We start from the raw sequence: 22,693 nt of genomic DNA, 5'->3' as shown, positions 1-22,693 counted from the left end.
TAACCCTCACACTAACCCTAACCCTCACACTATCCCTAACCCTACCCCTCACCCTATCCCTCATCCTAAGCCTAACCTAACCCTAAACCTAAACCTAACCCTCACACACAGCCTCAACCTCAGCCTAACCCTAACAATGATCCTAACCCTAATCCGGACCATCACCCTCTTCCTAGCCCTAACCCTAACCCTAACCCTCACCCTCACCCTCAGCCTAACCATAAACCTAACCCTCACCCCAAACCTAACCCTAACTCTCACCCTCAACCTCACCCTAACCCTAACCCTAACCCTAACCCTCACCCCAACCCTAACCCTAGTACTAACTCTAACCCTCACCCTCACACTAACCCTCACCCTAACCCTTACCGTCACCCTAACACTAACCCCAAGCCTAAGCCTATCCCTCACACTAAACCAAACCTTCACTCTAACCCTAATCCTACCCTCAGCCTAATGCTCACCATAACCTTTACCCTAAATCTAATCCTCACCCTATCCCTAACCCTAACCCTAACCCTCACCCCCACCCAAGTCCTCACCTCAAACCTAACCATAACCCTCACCCTCACCTTATCTTTAATGCTAACCATAGCCTTCACCCTCAACCTAACCCTCACCCTAACCCTTGCCCTCACCTTAACCCTCACCGTAACACTAACCCTCACCCTAACACTAACGCTCACCCACACCATAACACTCAACCTCAACCGAAGCCTAACCATAACAATATTCCTCACTGTCACCCTAACCCTCACCCAAACCCTAAAGCTCACCCACACCTTAACCCTCACCCTCACCTGAACCCTCATGCTAAACTTAACCCTTAAACCTCATCCTCACCCTAAACATAACCTTAACACTAACCCTCACATTAACCCTAAACCTAACCCTCAACCTAACCCTCAACCTCACCCTCACCCTCATCCTAAGCCTAACCCTAACCCTAAAACTAATCCAAAACCTAAACCTCTCCCTCACCTTCACCCTAACCCTTACATTTAGCCTATCCCTAACCCTCACATGCACCTTAACCCTAATCCTAACCCTAATATTAACCCTCACACTCACCCTAATCCTAAAACTAACACTCACTCTGAAACTAACCCTTACCCTAACCCTTATCCTCACCCTAAATCTAACCCTAACCCTAAATCTAACCTTCACACTAAACCTAACCATCATCCTAACCCTAACCCTCACTCTAACCCTCACCCTCACTCCTTCCCTCACCCTAAGCCAAACCCTAACCCTAACCCTTGTCCTAAACCTAACACTTTCCCTCAACCTCACCCTAACCCTAAACCTAACACTCACCCACACCCTAACCCTCACTATAACCCAAACCTTCACGCTCATCCTAACCCTCACCCTCACCCTAAACATCACCCTAACCCTAACCCTCACCATAACTCTAACCCTAACCCTATGGCTAAACTTCACTGTCACCCTAATGCTAACCATAAGCCGAACCCTCACCCACAACCTAACGCTCACACTCACCCTCACCCTCAACATCACCGTAACCCTCACCCTCACCCTAAACATGACCCTAACCCTACCCCTCACCCTAACCCTTAACCTAACCCTAACCTATACACGAAACCTAACCCTCACCCTAACCTTACCGTATCCCTCACCCTCAGCCAAACCCTAAGCCTACCCCTAGTCTTAAACCTAACCCTTTCCCTCACCCTCAAACTAACCCTAACCCCAACCCTAACCCTCACCCTAACCCTCACCATAACAATAACCCTAACTCTCACCCTCACCTTAAACCTAACCCTAACCCTAACCCTCACCCTAACCCTAAAGCTAACTCTGACCCTCACTCTCCAACTAACCCTCACCCTAAACCTTAACCTCATCCTAACCCTAACTGTAACCCTAAAACTCACACTAAACATAAGCCTCAACCTAACCTTACGCTATCCCTCATCCTAACACATACCCTAACCCTAACCCTAACACTCAACCTCACCCTAACCCTAACCCTAACACTCACCCTCACCCTAACCCTAACCGTCACCCTAACCCAAAGCCGCAACCACACCCTAACCTTCACACTCACCCAAACCCTCACCCTCAACCTAACCCTCACCCTCACCCTAAACCTCACCCTAACCCGAACCCAACCCTAACCCTCACCCTAACTTTAACGCAAACCCTGAACCTAAGCCTCAAACTAAACCTCACCCTAACCCTTATCCTCACCCTAACTCTAACCCTAACCGTAAACCTAACCCTCACAATAAACCTAACCCTCATCCAAAACCTAACCCTATCCCTAACCCTAACCCTCACCCTAACCCTAACCCTAACCCTAACCCTCACCCTAACCTTAACCCTAATGCTCACCCTCACCCTAACCCTCATACTAAACCTGACACTCACCCAAACCCTATCCCTCACCCTAACCCTCACCCTAACCCTAACCCTCACTGTCACCCTAAACCTAAACCTAACCTCACCCTCACCCTAATGCTAACTGTCACCTAAACCTCACCCTAACCCTAATCCTCAGCCACACCCTAACCCTCACCCTCACCCAAACACTCACCCTCACCCTCAGCCTCACCCTCACCCTAATCCTCAACCTAACACAAACGTTGGCGTAAACGAAATCCTCAACCGAAACCTAACCCCAACCCTAACCCTGACACTCACGCTACCCCTCACCCTCACCCTAACCCTAACCCTAACCCTCGCCCTCATCCTTACCTTCACCCTAACCATTAAACTCAGCCTAACCCTCACCCTAAACCTCACTCTAATCCTAATCCTCATCCTCACCCACACCCTACCTCAAACCTAACCCTAACCCTCACGTAACCTTAACCCTCAACCTATACCTATCACTGAGTCTCACCCTAAACCTCACCCGAACCATAAAACTAACTGTCACGCTGACCCTCACCCTCTCCCTAACCACCATCCTAACCCTTACCCTCACCCTAACCCTAACCCTCACGCTAACAGTCACCCTCACCCTAACCCAAATTCTAAACCTCACCCTAACCCTAACCCTAACCCTATCCCTCAACCTCAAACTAACCGTCACACTAACCCTTACCCTCACGCTAATGCTAAGCCTTACCCTCAAACTAACCCTAACCCTCACCCTAACCATAACCCTACCCCTCACCCTAACCCTCATCGTAACCCTAAACTAAACCTAACCCTAAACCTAACCCTCACCTTCACCCTCAACCTCAGCCTAACCCTAACCTTAACCCTAATCCAAAACCTAATCCTCACCCTAACCCTAACCATTATCCTAATCCTAACCCTAATCCTCACCCTAAACCTAACACTCAGCCTAACTTTCACCCTAAACCTAAACCTAACTCTAACGCTCACCCTCACCCTTACCCTCAGCCTAACCCTCAGTCTAACCCTCAACCTAACCCTAACCATAACCCTAACCCTCACCGTCACCCTCACCCTAACTCTCACCCTAACCCTAACCCTAAACCTCACCCTAAACCTCACCCTAACCGTAATCTCAACCTGTACCCTGACACTAAACCTAACCCTCACCCTAACATTAACCCTAAAACTAACCCTCACCCTAACCCTCACACTAAACCTAAACGGCACCCTAATCCTCACACTCACCCTAAACCTCACCCTAAACCTAACCCTAACTCTCACCCTCAACCTTGCCATCACCCTAACCCTATTCCTAACTCTAACCCTCACCCTAACCCTAACCCACAAACTCACGCTAACACTCACCCTCACACTACGCCTAAACCTACCTCTAATACTGAACCTCACAGTCACCCTAATCCTAACCCTAACCCACACCCTCACTGGAACCATAACCCTAACCCTCACCATAACACTAAACCTAACCCTAACCCTAACCCTAACCCTCACCCTCACCCTTGCCCTCACCCTAACCCTAATCCTAACCCTAAACCTCATATAAACCTCACCCTAACCCAACCCAAACACTCACCCTAAACCTAACCCTAACCCTAAACCCCACGCTAAGCCTAAGCCTAAGCCTAAGCCTAAGCTTAAACCTAACCCTAACACTAACCCTAACTCTAACTCTAAAGCTCACTCTCACCCTAACCCTAACTCTAACCCTAACACTAAACCTAAACCTCATCCTAACCCTAATCCTAACCCTCAGCCTCACCCTCACCGTAACTGTAACCGTAACCCTAACCCTAAAATAACCCTCACCCTAACTCTAACCCTTACCCTTACCCCCAAGCTTGGACTAAGCCTAAGCCTAAGCCTAAGCCTAACCCTCACACTCACCCTCACCCTAACCCTAACTGTAACACTAACCCTAACACTAACCCTCATACTATCTCTCACGCTAATGCTAACTCTAACCCTAAACCTCACCCTCATCCTAACCCTCACCCTCACCCTCACGCTCAGCCTAACACTAAGCCTAACCCTAACCCTAACCCTAACCCTAAACCTTACACTCAACCTCACCCTAAAACTAAGCCTAAGTCTAACACTAACCCTAACCCTCACTCTCACCCTATCCCTCACCCAAACCCTAACCCTAACACTAACCCTCACCCTAACCCTCACCCTAACCCTAACTCTAACCCTAAAGCTCACCCTCACCCTAACCCTAACCCTAAACCTCAACCTCAGCCTCAATGTCACCATAACCTTAACCCGAAGCCTTACCCTAACAATAACCCTATCCCTAACACTAATCCTATCCCTAACCTTCACCTTAACCCTCACCCTAAACATAACCCTAATACCACCCTCACCCTAGCTCTCACCCTAACGCTAATACTAACCCAAACAATCACCCAAACTCTCACACTAATCCTAACCCTAAACCTGACACTAACCTTAACCCTCACACTCACATTCACCCTCAAACTAAACATAAACATAATCTTAAGCATAACCCTCACTCTCACCCTCATCCTAACCCTACCCCTAACCCTAACCCTCATCCTAACCCTAACCTCCACCCTAAGCCTAACGCTCACCTTAACGCAAACCCTCAACCTGAACCTAACCCTCACCCTAAACATAACCCTAATCCTCACCCTCACCCTAGCCTTCACCCTAACCCTAATCCTAACCCTAACCCTCACCCAAACTCTCACCCTAATCCTAAACCTAACCCTCACCCTAACCTAACCCTCACCCTCACCCTCAGCCTCAGCCTAAGCCTAAAACTTATCCTAACCATAACCCTCACCCTCAGCCTCATCCTAACCCTAACCCTAACCCTAACCCTCACCCTAACCCAACCTCCACGCTAAACCTAACCCTCACCTTAAAGCTAACACTCACCCTAACCCTAAGCCTAACTCTAACACCAAACCTCATCCTCACCCTAACACTAACCCTTACACTAAACCTCACCCTAATGCTAACTCTAACCCTAAACCTCATGCTGACCCTAACCCTAAACCTCACTCTAAACCTCACCCTCAGCCTAACCCTAAGCCTAAGCCTAAGCCTAACCCTAACCCTCACACTCACCATCACCCTAACCCATACCCTAATCCTAATCCAAACCCTAACCCTAACCCTAACACTCACCCTAACCCTCACCCTAACTCTAACAATAACACTAAAAATAACCCTAAACCTAACCCTCACCCTAACACTAACTCTAAACCTAAACCTCACACTCACCCTAACCCTAACCCTAAACCTAAACCTAACCCTAACCCTCACCCTGACCCTAACCCTGAACCTCACCATAACCCTAACCCTAACCCTCACCCTCACCGAAGCCCTCAACCTAACCCTAGTCCTAAACCTAACCCTCACTCTAACCCTCACCCTAACCCTAACCTTAACACTCACCCTAACACTAATCCTATCCCTAACCCTCACCCTAAAACTTACCCTCACTCTTACACTAACCCTAACCCTAACACTAACCCTCACACTAACCCTAAAACTCACCATAACTCTAAACCTCACACTAACCCTCACCCTAGCGCTCACCCTAACCCTAATCCTAACCCTAAACTTCATCCTCACCCTCACCATAACCCTAACCGTAACCCTCACCCTAACCCTCAACGTCACGCTTGGCCTAAGCCTAAGCCTAAGCCTAAGATTAAGGCTAACCCTCACACTCACCCTCACCCAAACCCTAACTGTAACACTAACACTAACACTCACAGTAACATTCACCCTAAGGCTAAATCTAACCCTATACCTCACCCTCACCGTAACAATAACCCTCACCCTCAACCTCACCCTCAGCCTAAACCTAACCCTAACACTAATCCTAAACCTAACCCTCACCCTCACCCTCACCCTAAACTTAAACCTAACCATAACCCTCACACTCACCTTCACCCTAACCATAACCCTTAAGCTAACCCTCACCCTATCCCTCATCCTAACCCTCACGAAAACCCTAACCCTCACTCTCACCCTATCCCTCACCCTAACCATCACGAAAACCCTAACCCTCACTCTCAGCCTAACCCTCACCCTAACCCTTACCCTCACCCTAACCCTAACCATAACGCTCACCTTCACCCTAAACCTAACCCTAACGCTCACCATCACCCTAACCCTCACTTAAAACCTAACCGACACCCACACCCTAAACCTCAGTCTCACCCTATCCCATACCCTCACGCTAATCCTCACCCTCACCCTAAACATCAGCCTAAGCCTAACCCTCACCCTTACCCTAACTCTCACCCTCACCATCACCCTCAACCTAACCCTAATCCTAACCGTAATCCTAACCCTAACCCTCACCCTCAACCTCAACCTCAACCTAACCTTAAACCTAACCCCAATCCTAACCCTAAACTTCAGCCTCACCCTAACCCTAACCCTAACCCTCACCCTAACCCTAATCCTAACCCTAACCCAAACCCTAACCCTCAGCCTAAACCTCACCCTAACACTAACTCTAACTCTAAACCTCATCCTCATCGTAACCCTAACCCTCACCCTCACCCTCAACCTCATCCTAACCCTAAGGCTAAGAATAACCCTAACCCTAATGCTTACACTCACCCTCACCCTAACCCTAAACCTGAACCTCTTCCTAACCCTAACCCAAACATTCATCCAAACCTTCACCTTAACCCTAACACTAACACTAACCCTAAACCTAACCCTCACCAAAACCCTCACCCAAACTCTAACTCTAACCCTAAACCCCACCCTCACCCTAACCCTATCCCTCACCCTTACCTCACCCTCACCGCAACCCTAACCGAAACCCTAACCCTAAACTTCACCCTCAACCTCACCCTAACCCAAAGCCAAACCCTCAACCGAACCCTCAACCTAACCCTCATCCTCACCATCACCCTCAGCCTAACCCTAACCCTAATTTAACCCTAAACTTCACCCTCAACCTAACCCTAGCCCTAACCCTTACTCTCACCCCAACCCAAACCTCCACCCTAAACTTAACCCTCACCCTAACCCTAACGTAACGCTAACCCTAACCCTCACACTAACCCTAACCCTCACCATAAACGTAATCCTACCCCTCACCCTACCCCCCACCCTAACGCTAAACCTAACCCTAATCTTAACCCTAACCCTAAACCTCACCCCAACCCTAACCCTCACCCTCACCCTCAACCTCACGCTCACCATAACCGTAACCTTAACCCTAACCCTAACACTAACAATAAACCTAAACCTAACCCTAATCCTAATCCTTAAACTCACCCTCAAACTCACCCTAACCTTAACAATGACCCTAATCCTAACCCTAAACCTAACCCTAACCCTAATTCTAACACTCAGCCTAACCAAAACCATAACCTTAAACCTCACCCGAAACCCTAACCAAAACCCTCACCCTCACCCTAACCCTAAATCTAACCCTAACCCTACCCCTCACCCTAACACTGACTCTAACACTCACGGTAACCCTAACCCTCAATTTCACCCTAACCCTCACCCTAAACCTTACCCTAACACTAACTCTAACCCTAACCCTAACCCGCACACTAAACCTAACCCTCACCCTAACCCTAACACTTACCCTCATCCTCACACTCACCCTCACCCTAAAATTAACCCTAACCGTCACCCTAACCCTCACACTAACTCTAAGGCTAACCCTAACCCTCATTCTCACCCTAACCCTCACGCTAACCCTAACCCTAACCCTCACTCTAACCCTCGCCCTCACAATAACCCTCACCCTAAGCCGAACCCTCACCCTAACTCTAACCTTCACGCTCACCCTCAGCCTAACCCTAAACCGAATCCTATCCCTCACCCGCACTCTCAGCCTAACCTCAACCGAACCCTAACCCTAAACCTAAACCTCACCCTCACCCTAACCCTCACTCTAACCCTAATCCTAACCCTAAACCTAATCCTAACCCTCAGCCGCACCCTAAACCTCACCGTCAGTCTAACCCTAAACCTACACCTAACCCTCACCCACACCCTAACCGTCAGACTCAACCAAACCCTCACCCTCACCCTAAAACTCACCCTAACCCTAACCCTCAACCTCACTCTCATCCTCACCCAAACCGTAATCTTCAGTCTCACCCGAAATCTCACCCTCATCCTAAACCTCACCCTCACCCTAAACATCACCTAAGCCTAACCTTCACCCTCACCATAACCCTAAACCTAAACCTCACCCTAACCTTAACCCTCACCCTCAACCTAACCCTCAGCCTCACCTAACCCTAATCCTACCCCTAAACCTCACCCTCACTCTCCACATCATCTTAAACTAACCCTCACCCTAACCCTAACCTTAACCCTCAGCCTAACCCTAACTCTCCCCCTAACCCTCACCCTCACCCCAACCTCACCCTAACCATAACTCTAAACCTAGCCCTTACCCTAACCCTAACCATCACAGTCACCCTCCCACTCAACCTAACCCTCACCCTCAAACTAGCCCTCAGCCTAAACCTAAAACTAACCCTAAACCTCACCCTCACCCTCACACTCAGACTATACCTAACCCTAAACCTAATCCTAACCATAACCCTCACACTCACACTCACCATAAACGTCATCCTCACCATAGCCCTCACTCTAACCCTAACCCTAACCCAAACCCTAAACATCAACATCACCCTCCCCCTCCCCCTCTCCCTCAGGCTATCCCTAACCCTAACATTAATCCTAACCCTAACCCTAACACTCAAACTAACCCTAACCCTCACTCTCACCCTAAACCTCACCCTAACACTTACCCTCACCCTAACCCTTACCCTAAGCCTAGCGCTAACCATCACCCAAACCCTAAGCCTAACCCTAAACCTCACCCTAAACCTAATCATCACCATCACCCTAGCCCTCAAACCAACCCTAATCCTAACCCTAACCCTCAGCCTTACCCTCACCCTAACCGTAAATCTCACTATCACCCTCACCCTAACACTAACCCTAACCCACAAGCTAACCCTAATGCTCACCCTAACCCTAACCCTAACCCTCACCCTCAACCTCATCCTCACCTTAGCCCTAAACTTAACCCTAACCCTCACCCTAACCCTAAGCCTAATCCTAATGCTAACTCTAAGCCTCACCCTCACCCAAACCCTCACTCTCACCCTAACCCTCACCCTAACCCTAATCATAACCCGCAACCTCACCCTAACCCAAAACTTAAACCTAAACCGAACCCTCACCCTCACCCTCACCCTCACTCAAAACCTAACTCTAACCGTAACCCTTACCCTCACCCTCACATTAACCCTAACAATAACCCTAAACCTAACTGTAACTCTAAACCTCAACCTAACCCTAACCCTAACCCTAACTGTAACCCTCACCCTAACATGATGATCATAACCCTCACATTCACCTTAACCCCCACTCTAACCTTTACCCTCACCCTAACCATAACACTAACCCTAAGCCTATCCATCCCACTAACCCCAACCCTAAACCTCACGCTCACCCTCACACTCACCCTAACCCTCACCCTCACCATAGCCCTCACACTAACCCTAACCCAAACAAAACCCTACACCTCAACATCACCCTCACCCTCAACCTCACCCTCAGGCTAACCCTAACCCTAATCCTAACCCTAACCCTCACCTTAACACTCACGCTAACCCTAAAACTCACTCTCACCCTAACCCTCTCCCTAACACTTACCCTCACCCTAACCCTTACCCTAAGCCTAACACTCACACTAAACCTAACCCTCACCCTAACCCTAACCCTAAACATCACCCTAACCCTAAGCCTAAACTTAAACCTCACCCTAAACCTAATCCTCACCATCAACCTAGCCCTCAAACCAACCCTAATCCTAACCATAACCCTCACCCTTACCCTCAACCTAACCATAACTCTCACTCTCACCCTCACACTAACACTAACCCTAACTCTCACCCTAACCCTAACCCTACCCCTCACGCTCACCCTCATCCTCACCTTAACCCTAACCCTCACACTAAGCCTAAGCCTAATCCTAATGCTAACTCTAAGCCTCACCCTCACTCAAACCCTCACCCTCACCCTAACCCTCACCCTAACCCTAATCATAAACCGCAACCTCACCCTCATCCAAAACCTAAACCTAAATCGAACCCTCACCCTCACCCTCACCGTCACTCAAAACCTAACTCTACCCGTAACCCTTACCCTCACCCTCAAATTAACGCTAACAATAACCCTAACCCTAACTGTAACTCTAACCCTCAAACTAACCCTAACCCTAACATTTACCCTCACCCTAACCATAACCCTAGCCCTAAGAATAAACCTCCCACTAACCCCAAACCTCACCCTAACCCTCACCCTCACCCTAACCCTGAAACTAACCCTCACACTCACACTAATTCTAACCCTAAACCTAACCCTAACCCTGACGCTAAACCTCAAAGAAACTCTAAGGCTAACCTAAACCTCACTCTCACCCTAACCCTCACCCTCAACCTAACCCTTACCCTAACCCTAATCCTAACCCTAACCCTCACCCTCACCCTGTCTCTAATCCTGTCACGCTAACCCAAAACCTATCGCTAAACCTCACCCTATCCCTAACCCTCACCCTAACCCTAACCCAAACCCTGACCCTCACCCTAACCCTAACCCTCACCCTCACCCTAAACCTCACCCTAATGCTTACCCTCAACCTAACCCTAAACCTAACCCTAATCCTCACAATAACCCTATGCCTAACCCTAACCCTAGCACTCACCCTAATGCTAAACCTCAACCTAAACCTCACCCTCAGCCTAACCCTCAACATCAGGCTAACACTCACCTCACCCTAAACATCAAACTAACACTAACCTTCACCCTAACCCTAACCCTAACACTCAACCTAAACCTCACCATCACCCTCACACTCACCCTAAGCCTAACCCTAAACCTACCCCTAAACCTTAACCTAACCCTCATCATCACCCTCACCCTCAACCTATCCCTAACCCTAACACTAACCCTCACCCTCACCCTAACCCTACCTCTAACCCTAATCCTAACCCTCACCCTAAACCTAACCCTCAACCGCAACCTAACCCTAACCCTCACCCTAACCCTTATCCTAATCCTAAAGCTAACCCTAAACCTAACCCTAACAATCACAATAACCCTAACCCTCATTCTAACCATAAACCTACCCCTCAACCTAACACTCACCCTAACCCTAACCCTAAACCTAACCCTCACCTTAGCCCTAACCTTAAGCCTCACCCTCAACTTAACCCTCACCGTCACCCTAACACTCACCCTAAGCCTAACCCTCACCCACATCTTAACCCTCACCCGAACCGAACCCTCACCCTAACACTCACCCTCATCCTAAACATCACCCGAACCCTAACCCTCACCCTAACACTAAAACTAAACTTCACCCTCACCCTAACCCTCTCCCTAAAACTTAACATCACCCTAACCCTAACCCTAAACCTCACCCTCAGCCTAAACCTAACCGTAACCCTAATCCTAAACCTAACCCCCACCCTCACCCTCACCCTCACCGTCACCCTAAGCATAACCCTTAACCTAACCCTCACCCTATCACACACCCTAACCCTCACGAAAAACCTAACCCTCATTCTCAACCTATCCCTCACCCTAACCCTAACCATAACGCTCAACTTCAACCTAACCCTAACCCTAACGCTCACCATTACCCTAACCCTCACCTAAAACCTTACCCACACCCGCACCCTAAACCTCAGTCTCACCCTCACCCATACCCTCACCCTAACCCTCACCCTCACTCTAAACATCACCCTAAGCCTAACCCTCACCCTTACCCTAACTCTCACCCTCACCCTCACCCTCAGCCTAACCCTAAACCTAACCCTAATCCTAACCCAAGCCCTCACCCTCACCCTCAACCGCAACCTAACCTTAACCCTAACCCTAATCCAAATCCTAACCCTCAGACTCACCCTAACCCTAACACTAACCCTCACCTTAACACTAAACCTCAACTTCTCCCTCAGCTTACCAGTATCCGTAACCCTAATCCTAACCCTCACACTCACCCTCACCCTAACCTAACCTAATACTCACCCTAACCCTAACCCTAACTCTCATCCTCACCCTCACCCTAACCCTAATACTACCCCTCACCAAAACCCTAACTCTCACCCTCACCCTCACCCTAACACTTATCCTCACCCTAACCCCAAACCTCACCCTAATCCTCACACTCACCCTTACCCTATCCCTCAGTCTAACCTTAACCTTAACCCTAATCCTAACCCTCACACTCATCCCTTATCCTCAGCCTAACACTCACCCTCATACTCACCCTCAATCTAACCCTTAACCTCACTGTAACCCTCACCCGAACCCTGAGCTTAACCATAACCCTAATCCTAACCCTAGCCCTCAACCTCACCCTCAACCTAAACCTCACTCTAACCCTAGGCCTCACCCTAACCCAAACTCTCACCCTAACCCTACCCCTAACCCTAACCCTAAACCTCACCCAAACCCTAAGCCTAACCTCACCTTCAGCCTCACCCTCACCGTAAAGGTAACCCTAACCCTAATCGTAAAAATAACCCTAAAGCTATCCCTAATCCTAACCCTGAAGCTCACCCTCAACATAAACCTAAACCTAACCCTAACCTTAACGCTAATCCTCAATGTAACCCTAACCCTAAACCTCAGCCTAACCCTAAACCTAACCCTAAACCTCATCCTAACCCTAACCCTAACCAAAACCTCACCCTTATCGTAATCCTTACCCTCACCCTCAACCACAACGTAACCGTAACTCTAACCCTAACCCTAAACCTAAACCTCACCTGAACCCTCACCCTCAACCTAACCCTAACCCAAAACATAACCCTCAACCTAACCCTCACCCTAACCCTAAAGCTAACCCTACCCCTCACAGTAACCCTATCCCTAACACTACCCCTCACCCTAACCCTCACCCTAACCCTTAGCCTCACCCTAACCCTCAGCCTAAGCCTTAGCCTTGCTCCAACCTTCACCCTAACCCTAACACTATCATTAACCCTCACCCTAAATCTCACACTAACCCTCACCCTAACCATCACCCTAATCCTAAACCTAACCCTAACCCTCACATTAAGCCTAACCCTCACCCTAACCCTAAGCCTAGCCCTCATACTAACAGTCTTCGTAAACCTAAACCTAACCCTCATCCTAATCCGAACCCTAAGCCTCACCTGCATCCTATCCCTCACCCTAACCCTAACCCTCACCCTAAATATCACCCTAACCCTAACCCTCACGCTAACCTTAAGCCTAACCCTCACCCTAACCCTAGCCCTCACCCTCACCCTCACCCTCAGCTTAACACTAAACCTAACCCTATTCTAAACTGTAACCCTCACCCTCACCCTCACCCTAACCCTAACCCTCATCCTCACCCTCAGCCTAAGAGTATCCCTACCCCTAATCCTAAACCTCACATTAAACCTCACCCTAACCCTAACCCTAACACTCACGCTAACCCTAATACTAACCCTCACCCTCACCCTCACCCTAAACATCACCCTAAACCTAAACGTCACACTAACCTTAGACCTCATCCTCACCCTCACCCTCAGCGTAGCACTAAACCTAACCCTAATCATAACCCTAACCCTCACCCTCACAGTAAACCTAACCCTCACCGTAACCCTCACCCTAACCATAATCTTCACCTTCTCCCTCAGCCTAACAATATTCCTAACCCTAATCCTAACCCTCACACTCACCGTCACCCTAACCTAACCCTAACCTTCACCCTATCCCTAATGCTAACCCTCACCCTCACCCTCACCCTCACCCTAACCCTAAACCTCAACTTCACCCTCACTCTAACCCTCAGCCTAACCCTATCCCTAAACCTAACCCTCACCCTCACCTTTACCCTCACCCTAACCCTCAGCCTAACCCTATCCCTAAACCTAACCCTCACCCTAACCCTAACCCTAACACTCACACTCACAATAACCTTAAAACCCTAACCCTCACCCTAAAACTCACCCTAACACTCATGATAACCCTAAACCTCACTCTCACCCTAAACTTCAACCTAATGCTTATCCTCACCCTAACCCTCACCTTAAACTTAACCCTAACCCTCATCCTATCCCTCATCCTAATTTTAAACCTAACCATCACCCTAAACCTAATTCTAACTCTAAACCTCACCCTCACCCTCACCCTCAGCTTAACCCTAACCCTAACCCTAATCCTAACACTCACCCTCACCCCTCACCCTCAGCCTAAACCTCACCCTCACACTAACCCTTAACCTAACCCTTACCCTCACCCTAACCCTCACCCTCACCCTCAGCATAACCCTAACCCTAATCCTAAACCTAACACACATTCTCAACCTCACACTAAACCTAACCCTAACCCTAAGCCTCACCATCACTCTCACCCTAACCCTCACCCTAACCCTTACCCTTAACCTAACCCTAACTTTAACCCTCACACTAAAACTTACCCTCACCCTAACACCTAACCCTACCCCTCATCCTACCCCTCACCCTAACCCTAACCATGAACCTAAACCTCACCCTTATCCTAGCCCTCACCCTAACACTAATCCTAAAACTCACCCTCACACTAATCTTAACCCTAACCCTAACCCTCATCCTAATTTTAATCCTAACCCTCAACCTAACCTAACTCTAATTCTAAACCTGACCCTCACCCTCACCCTCACCATCAGCTTAACCCTAACCCTAACCCAAATCCTAACCCTCACCCTCAGCCTAACCCTCACCCTTACACGAACCCTCACCCTAAACCTTACCCTCAACCTAACCCTCACACTCACCCTCAGCATAAAACTAACCCTAATCCTAACCCTAACCCGCAACCTAAACCTAACCCTAACCCTGACCCTAACACTAACCCTAACCTTAACTCTCACCCTCAACCTAACCCTCACCCTAACTCTTAACATCACTCTAATGTGAACCTAACCCTACCCCTCAACCTCACCCTAAACTTCACCCTAACCCTAACCCTCACCCTAACTCTTACCTCACTCTAAACCTCACTCTAACCCTAACCCTCACCCTCACCCTCACCGTAACCGTATGTCTAACCCTAACCTTAACAATAAGCCTAAACCTAACACTAACACTAACCCTAACCCTAACTGTCACCCTCACAGTAACATTAACCCTAACCCAAACCCTCAACCTAACCCTTCACCTAAACCTAACCCTAAAGCTCACCCAAACCCTAAGCCTAACCTCACCTTCAGCCTCACCCTCACCGTAAAGGTAAACCTAAACCATATCCCTAAACTTTTCCCTAACCCTAACACTAACCCTCACACTCATCCGCACCCTCACTATAATCGTAACCCTAAACCTAACACTCAAAATAACCATAACCCTTAACCTAATCCTTATCCTCACCCTCATCCTAACCCTAACCCTAACCCTCACCATAACCGTAAACCTTACCCAACCCTAACCCTCACCCTAACCCTAACCCTAAACTTAACCCTAAACCTCACCATAACCCTAATGCTACCACTAACCCTCAACCTCACCCTAGCCCTCACCCTAACGCTAATCCTAACCCTAAGCCTAACCCTCATCCTAAACCTAACCCTCACCCTAACGCTAACACTCACCTTCACCCTCAGCCTAATCCTAAGCCTAACCATAACCCTAACCCTAACCCTCACACTCACACTCACCCTAACCCTAATCCTAACCTTAACCCTAACCCTCACCCTGACCGTAACCCTAACCCTAACCCAAACCCTCACCCTAACACTAACCCTAAACCTAAACCTAAACTTCACCCAAACCCTAAACCTAACCTCACCCTCAGCCTCACCCTCACCGTAAAGTTAACCCTAACCCTAACCGTAACAATAACGCTAAACCTAAACCTAATCCTAACCCTCACTCTCACCCTCACCCTAACTCTCACCCTCACCATAACCCTAACCCAAACCCTAACGCGAACCCTCACTCTAAACCTAACCCTTAACCTCACCATCAGCCTCACCCTCACCATAAAGGTAAGCCTAACCCTAACAATAAAAATGACCCTAAACCTAACCCTCACCCTCACCCTAGCCCTCACCCTAACACTAATTCTAAAACTCACCCTCACACTAAGCTTCACCTTAACCCTAACCCTCATCCTAATTTTAACCCTAACCCTCACACTAACCCTAACTCTAATTCTGAACCTGACCCTCACCCTCAGCCTAACCCTCACCCTCACACTAACCCTCACCCTAACCCTTACCCTCACCCTAACACTCATCCTCACCCTCAGCATAAACCTAACCCTAATCCTAACCCTAAACCTCAACCTAACCCTTACCCTAACCCTCACCCTAACACTAACCCTAACCTTAACCCTCACCCTCATGCTAACCCTCACCCTAACTCTTAACCTCACCCTAACCCTAACCCTCACCCTAACTCTTACCTCACTCTAAACCTCACTCTAACCCTAAACCTAACCCTCACCCTCACCGTAACCGTAAGTCTAACCGTAACCTTAACAATAAACCTAACCCTAACCCTAACACTAACACTAACCCTAACTGTCACCCTCACAGTAACATTAACCCTAACCCAAACCCTCAACCTAACCCTACCCCTAACCATAACCCTAAAGCTCACCCAAACCCTAAGCCTAACCTCACCTTCAGCCTCACCCTCACCGTAAAGGTAACCCAAACCCTAACAATAAACCTAAAGCTAACCCTAATCCTAACCCTCATGCTCACCCTCAACATAACCCTAACCCTAACCCTAACCCTCACTGTAACCCTAACCGTAAACCTCACCCTAACCCTAACCCTAACCCTAAACTTCACCCTAACTCTAACCCTAAACCTCACCCTCAAACTCACCGTAACCGTAACTCTAACCCTCACCCTAACCCTAAACCTCACCTTAACCCTCACCCTCACCCTAACCGTAACCCAAACCCTAACCCTCACCCTCACCCTAACCCTAACCCTAACCCTCAACGTCACTGTAAACCTAACCCTAAACCTCACCTTCATCCTAACCATAACCCTCACCCTCAGCCTCAACTTCAGCCTAATACTAAGCCTAACCCTAACCCTCAAACTAACACTCAACCAAGCCCTAATCCTAACCCTAATCCTAACCCTAATCCTCACCCTAATCCTCACCCGAACCATAATCCTAACACTAAACCTAACCCCAACCCTCATCCTAACCCTCACCCTAACCCTATATCTCACCCTAAACCTCACCCTCACTCTAACCCTAACCCTAAACATCTCCCTAAACTTAGCCTAACAATCACCCTCACACTCACCCTCACCGTAACCCTAACTCTAACCCTAACAATAACCCTAACCCTAACCTTAACCCTAAACCAAACCCTCTTCCTTACCGTAACCCTAACCCTAACCCTAACCCAAACCCTCACCCTAACCCTAACCTTAACCGTAACCCTAACCCTCACCCTCACCCTACAACTAACCTCCATCCTAACTCTCAACCTAACCCTAACCCTAACCCTAAACCTAACCTTAAACCTCAACCTCAAACTAACCCTAACGCAAACCCTAACCCTCAACCTAACCGTCACCCTAAACCTAACCCTCACTCTCAACCTCACTCAAACCCTCAACCTTACCCTACAATCACGCTCATCCTTACCCTCACCCTCAGCCTAACCCTAACCATAATTTAACCCTAACCCTCATGCTCACCCTCATACTAAACCTGCCCTTAACCCTTATCTTCTCCCCAACGCTAACATCCACCCTAAACCTAACTCTCACCCTCAACCTAACCCTAAGCCTATCCCTAAACCTCACACTAAACCTAACCCTAACCCTCATCCTCACCTAGCCCTCACCCTATCTCTGATCCCAACCTTAACCCTCATCCTAAACCTCACCATAACCCTAACCCTAACCCTCAACCTAACCTTAACTCTAACGCTAACCATCACCCACACACTAACCCTAACCCTGAGTCTAAACCTAAACCTCAACCTAACCCTAACCCTCATCCTCACCTCACACTCACCGTAACCCTAACCCTAAACCTCAACCTCCCCCTCCCCCTAACCCTAACCCAAACCCTTAACCGAACCCGAACCCACACCCTCATCCTCACCATCGCCCTCAGTCTAAACCTAACCCTAATTTAACCCTAACCCTCAACCTCAAGCTAACCCTGGCTCTAACCCTTACTCTCACAACATCCTTATCCTCCACCCTAAACCTAACCCTCATCCTAACCCTTACCCTAACCCTCACTCTAAACCTAACTCTCACCCAAACCTTAACCCTACCCCTCACCATACCCCTCACCCTAACCCTAACCCAAAACCTAACCCTCACCCTCAACCTACCCCTCACCCTAACCCTAATCCTAACACTCACCCTCACACTAATCTTAACCCTAACTCCAACCCTAAACCTAAATCTAAACTTCCCCCTAAACCTCAACATAACCCTAACGCTAACCCTTACCCTAACTTTAACAGTAATCTAAACCCTCACCCTCACCCTAACCCTCACCCTAACCCTTAACCTCACCCTAACGTTAACCCTAACCCTCAACCTCACCCTAAACCTCATCCTAACCTTAAACCTAACCCTCACCCTAACTCTTACCTCACCATAAACCTCACCCTAACACTAACCCTAACCCTAAACCTTACCTTAACCCTCACCCTCACCCTAAACATCACCCTAAGCCTAACCCTCACCGTTACCCTAAACCTCAACCTCACCCTCACCCTCAGCCTAACCCTAATCCTAACACTCACCCTCACTCTAACCTTAACCCAAACCCTCACCCTAACACTAACCCTAAACTTAACCCTCACCCTTACCCTAACCCTCACCCTAACCTTTAACTTCACCCTAACTTTAACCCTAACCATAAACCTCAACCTCAAACTAAACCTCACCCTAAGCCTAACACTCACCCTAACCCTTACCTCACTCTAAACCTCACCGTAATCCTAAACCTAACCCTCACCCTCACCATCACAGTAACCGTAACTCTAACCCTAACCTTAAAAATAACCCTAACCCTAACGCTAACCCTCAGCCTCACATTAACCCTAACCCTAACCCAAACCCTCACTCTAACCCTAGCCCTGAACCAAAAACTAAACCTCAACATAACATTAATCCTAACCTCACCCTCAGCATCACCGTTACCATAAAGGTAACCCTAATCCTAACCCTAATAATAACCCTAAACCTAACCCTAATCCTAACCCTCACCCTCACCATCAGCCTAACCATAACCCTAATCCTAACCCTCACTGTAACCCTAATCCTAAACCTCACCCTAACCCTAACCCTAACCCTAAACCTCACTCTTAAACTAACCCTAAACCTCACCCTCAACCTCCCTGTAACTGTAACTGTAACTCTAAGTCTAACTCTAACAATAACCCTAACCCGAACCCTAACCCTAACCTCACCTTAACACTTACCCTCACCCTAACCCTCACCCTCACCCTCAGTGTAACCCTAACCCTAATCCTAACCCTAACCCTCAACCTCACCCTCACCCTAAACCTAACCTTAACCCTAAGCCTCACCCTCACTCTGACCCGAACCCTCACCCTAATCCTTACCCTCAACTTAACCCTAACCCTAACCCTAACCCTCACACAAAAACTTACCCTCACACTAACACTAACACTACCCCTCAACCTAATCATAAACCTAACCCTAACCCTAACCCTCACCCTCAACCTCACTGTAACTCTAACTCTAACACTAATCCTAACAATAACCCTAACCCTCACCCTAACTCTCAACCTCACGCTCAACCTACACCTCACCCTAACCCTAATCCTAACACTCACCCTCACACCAACTTTAACACTAACCCTAGCCCTAACCCTAACCCTAAACTTAACCCTAACCTTCCCCCAATCCTCAACCTAACCCTAAACCTAACCCTCACCCTAACACTAACCCTAAACTTAAACCTCTCCCTTACCTTAACCCTCAACCCCAACACTTACCCTCACCCTTTATGTTAACTCTAACCACAACCCGCAACCTCACCCTAAACCTCACCCTAACCCTAACCCTCACCCTAACTCTTACCTCACCCTAAACCTCACCCTAAACCTAACCCTAAACCTCACCCTCACCCTCACCATTACCGTAACTCTTAACCTACCCCTAACAATAACCATAACCCTAACCCTAAACCTAACCCTCACTGTAACCCTAACACAAAACCTCACCCTAACCCTAACACTAACCCTAAACCTCACCCTAACCCTAACCCTAAACCTAAACCTCACCCTATCCCTAACCCTAATCCACAACTTCAACCTCACTGTAACCGTAAATCTAACCCTAACCCTAACAATAACCCTATCCCTAACCCTAACAGAAACCCTCACTGTAACCCTAAACCTAAACCTCATCTTAACCCTAACCATAACCTTAACCCTAACCCTCACCCTAACCCTCAACCTCATCCTCAGCCTCGCCCTCACCTTAAAGGTAACCCTAACCCTAACCCTAAAATAACCTTAAACATAACCCTAATCCTAACCCTCACCCTCACCCTAAACCTAACCCTCACTGTCACTGTAACCCTAAGCCTAAACCTCACCCTCACACTACCCTTAACCCTCACTTTCAACATCAACCTCAGCCTACCACTAAGCCTAAACTTAACCCTAACCCTAACCCTCAAACTCACCCTCACGCTAGCCCTAATCCTAACCCTAACCCTAACCCTAACCCTCACCCTAACCATCACCCTAACCGTCACCTTAACCCTAACCCTAACACTAGCCTTAACCGTAACCCTCACCTTAACCCTCACCCTAAACCTATCTCTAAAACTAAACTTCACCCTCATCCTAACCCTAACACTAACCTTAAACCTCTTCCTAACTCTTAGCCTAAAACTCAACCTCACCCTTACCCTCACTGTAACCCTAACCCTAACCCTAACAATAACCCTATCTCTAACCCTAACACTCACCCTAACCCTCCCCCTAACCCTTAGCCTCACACTAACCCTCACCCTAAGCCTTAGCCTTGCCCTCACCCTCACCCTAAATCTAACACTATCACTAACCCTCACCCTAACCCTCACCCTCACCCTCACCCTAACCATCATCCTAACCATAAACCTAACCCTAACCCTCACACTAAGCCTAACCCTCACCCTAACCCTAACCCTAACCCTAGCCCTCATCCTAACCCTCACCCAAAGCCGAAACCTAACCCTCAACCTAACCCTAACCCTAAACAATAACCTCACCCGCACAATAACCCTTACCCTAACCCTTACCCTCACCCAAAACATCACCCTAACACTAACCCTCATCCTCACCTTAAGCCTAACCCTAAACCTAACCCTAGCCCTCATCCTCACACTCACCCTCAGCTTAACACTAACCCTAACCTTAACCCTCACCGTAATCCTCGTTCTCACCCTCACCCTAACCCTAACGCGAACCCTCACACTAACCCTAACCCTCACCCTCACCTTCAGCCTAAGAGTATCCCTAAACCTAATCCTAACCCTCACCCTCAGCCTAATCGTAACCCTAACCCTAACCCTAACTCTCCCGATATACCTCACACTAAGATTAAGGCTAAACCTAACCCTCACTATCACCCTAACTCTCACCCTCACCTTCAGTCTAACAGTATCCCTAAACCTAATCCTAACCCTCACAATCACCCTCACACCTCACCCTCAGCCTAATACTCACACTCACACTAACCCTCACCCTAACCCTTACCCTCACCCTAACCCTCACCCTCACCCTCACCATAACCCTAACCCTAATCCTAACCCTAACCCTTAACCACACCGTCACCCTAAACCAAACCCTAAACCTAAGCCTCACCCTCACACTCACGCTCACCCTCACCCTCACCCTCATCCTAACCCTCACCCTAACACTCACAATCACCCTAACACTCACAATCAACCTAACCCAAAACCTAACCCTCACTCTAAAACTCACCCTAACGCTCATGATAACCCTAACCTTCACTCTCACCCTAAACCTCACCCTAATGCTTATCCTCACCCTATCCCTCACCCTAACCCTAACCCTATCTGTCATCCTAACCCTCATCCTAACCTTAACCCTAACCCCAACACTAACCCTAAACCTCATACTCACCCTCATCCTCACACTCAGTTTAACCCTAACACTAACCCTAACCCTGATCCTAACCCTCACCCTCACCCCTCACCCTCAGCCTAACCATCACCCTCACACTACTCCTCACCCTAACCCTTACCCTCACCCAAAACCTCACCCTCACCCTCAGCTTAACCCTAAA

This window comes from Dipodomys merriami, unplaced genomic scaffold (assembly GCF_024711535.1).
Source record: "Dipodomys merriami isolate MVZ:Mamm:240054 unplaced genomic scaffold, mDipMer1.0.p SCAF_115, whole genome shotgun sequence".
Lineage (NCBI taxonomy): Eukaryota > Metazoa > Chordata > Mammalia > Rodentia > Heteromyidae > Dipodomys > Dipodomys merriami.
The sequence above is the reverse complement of the archived record's forward strand: the minus strand, read 5'-3'. Positions refer to the sequence as shown.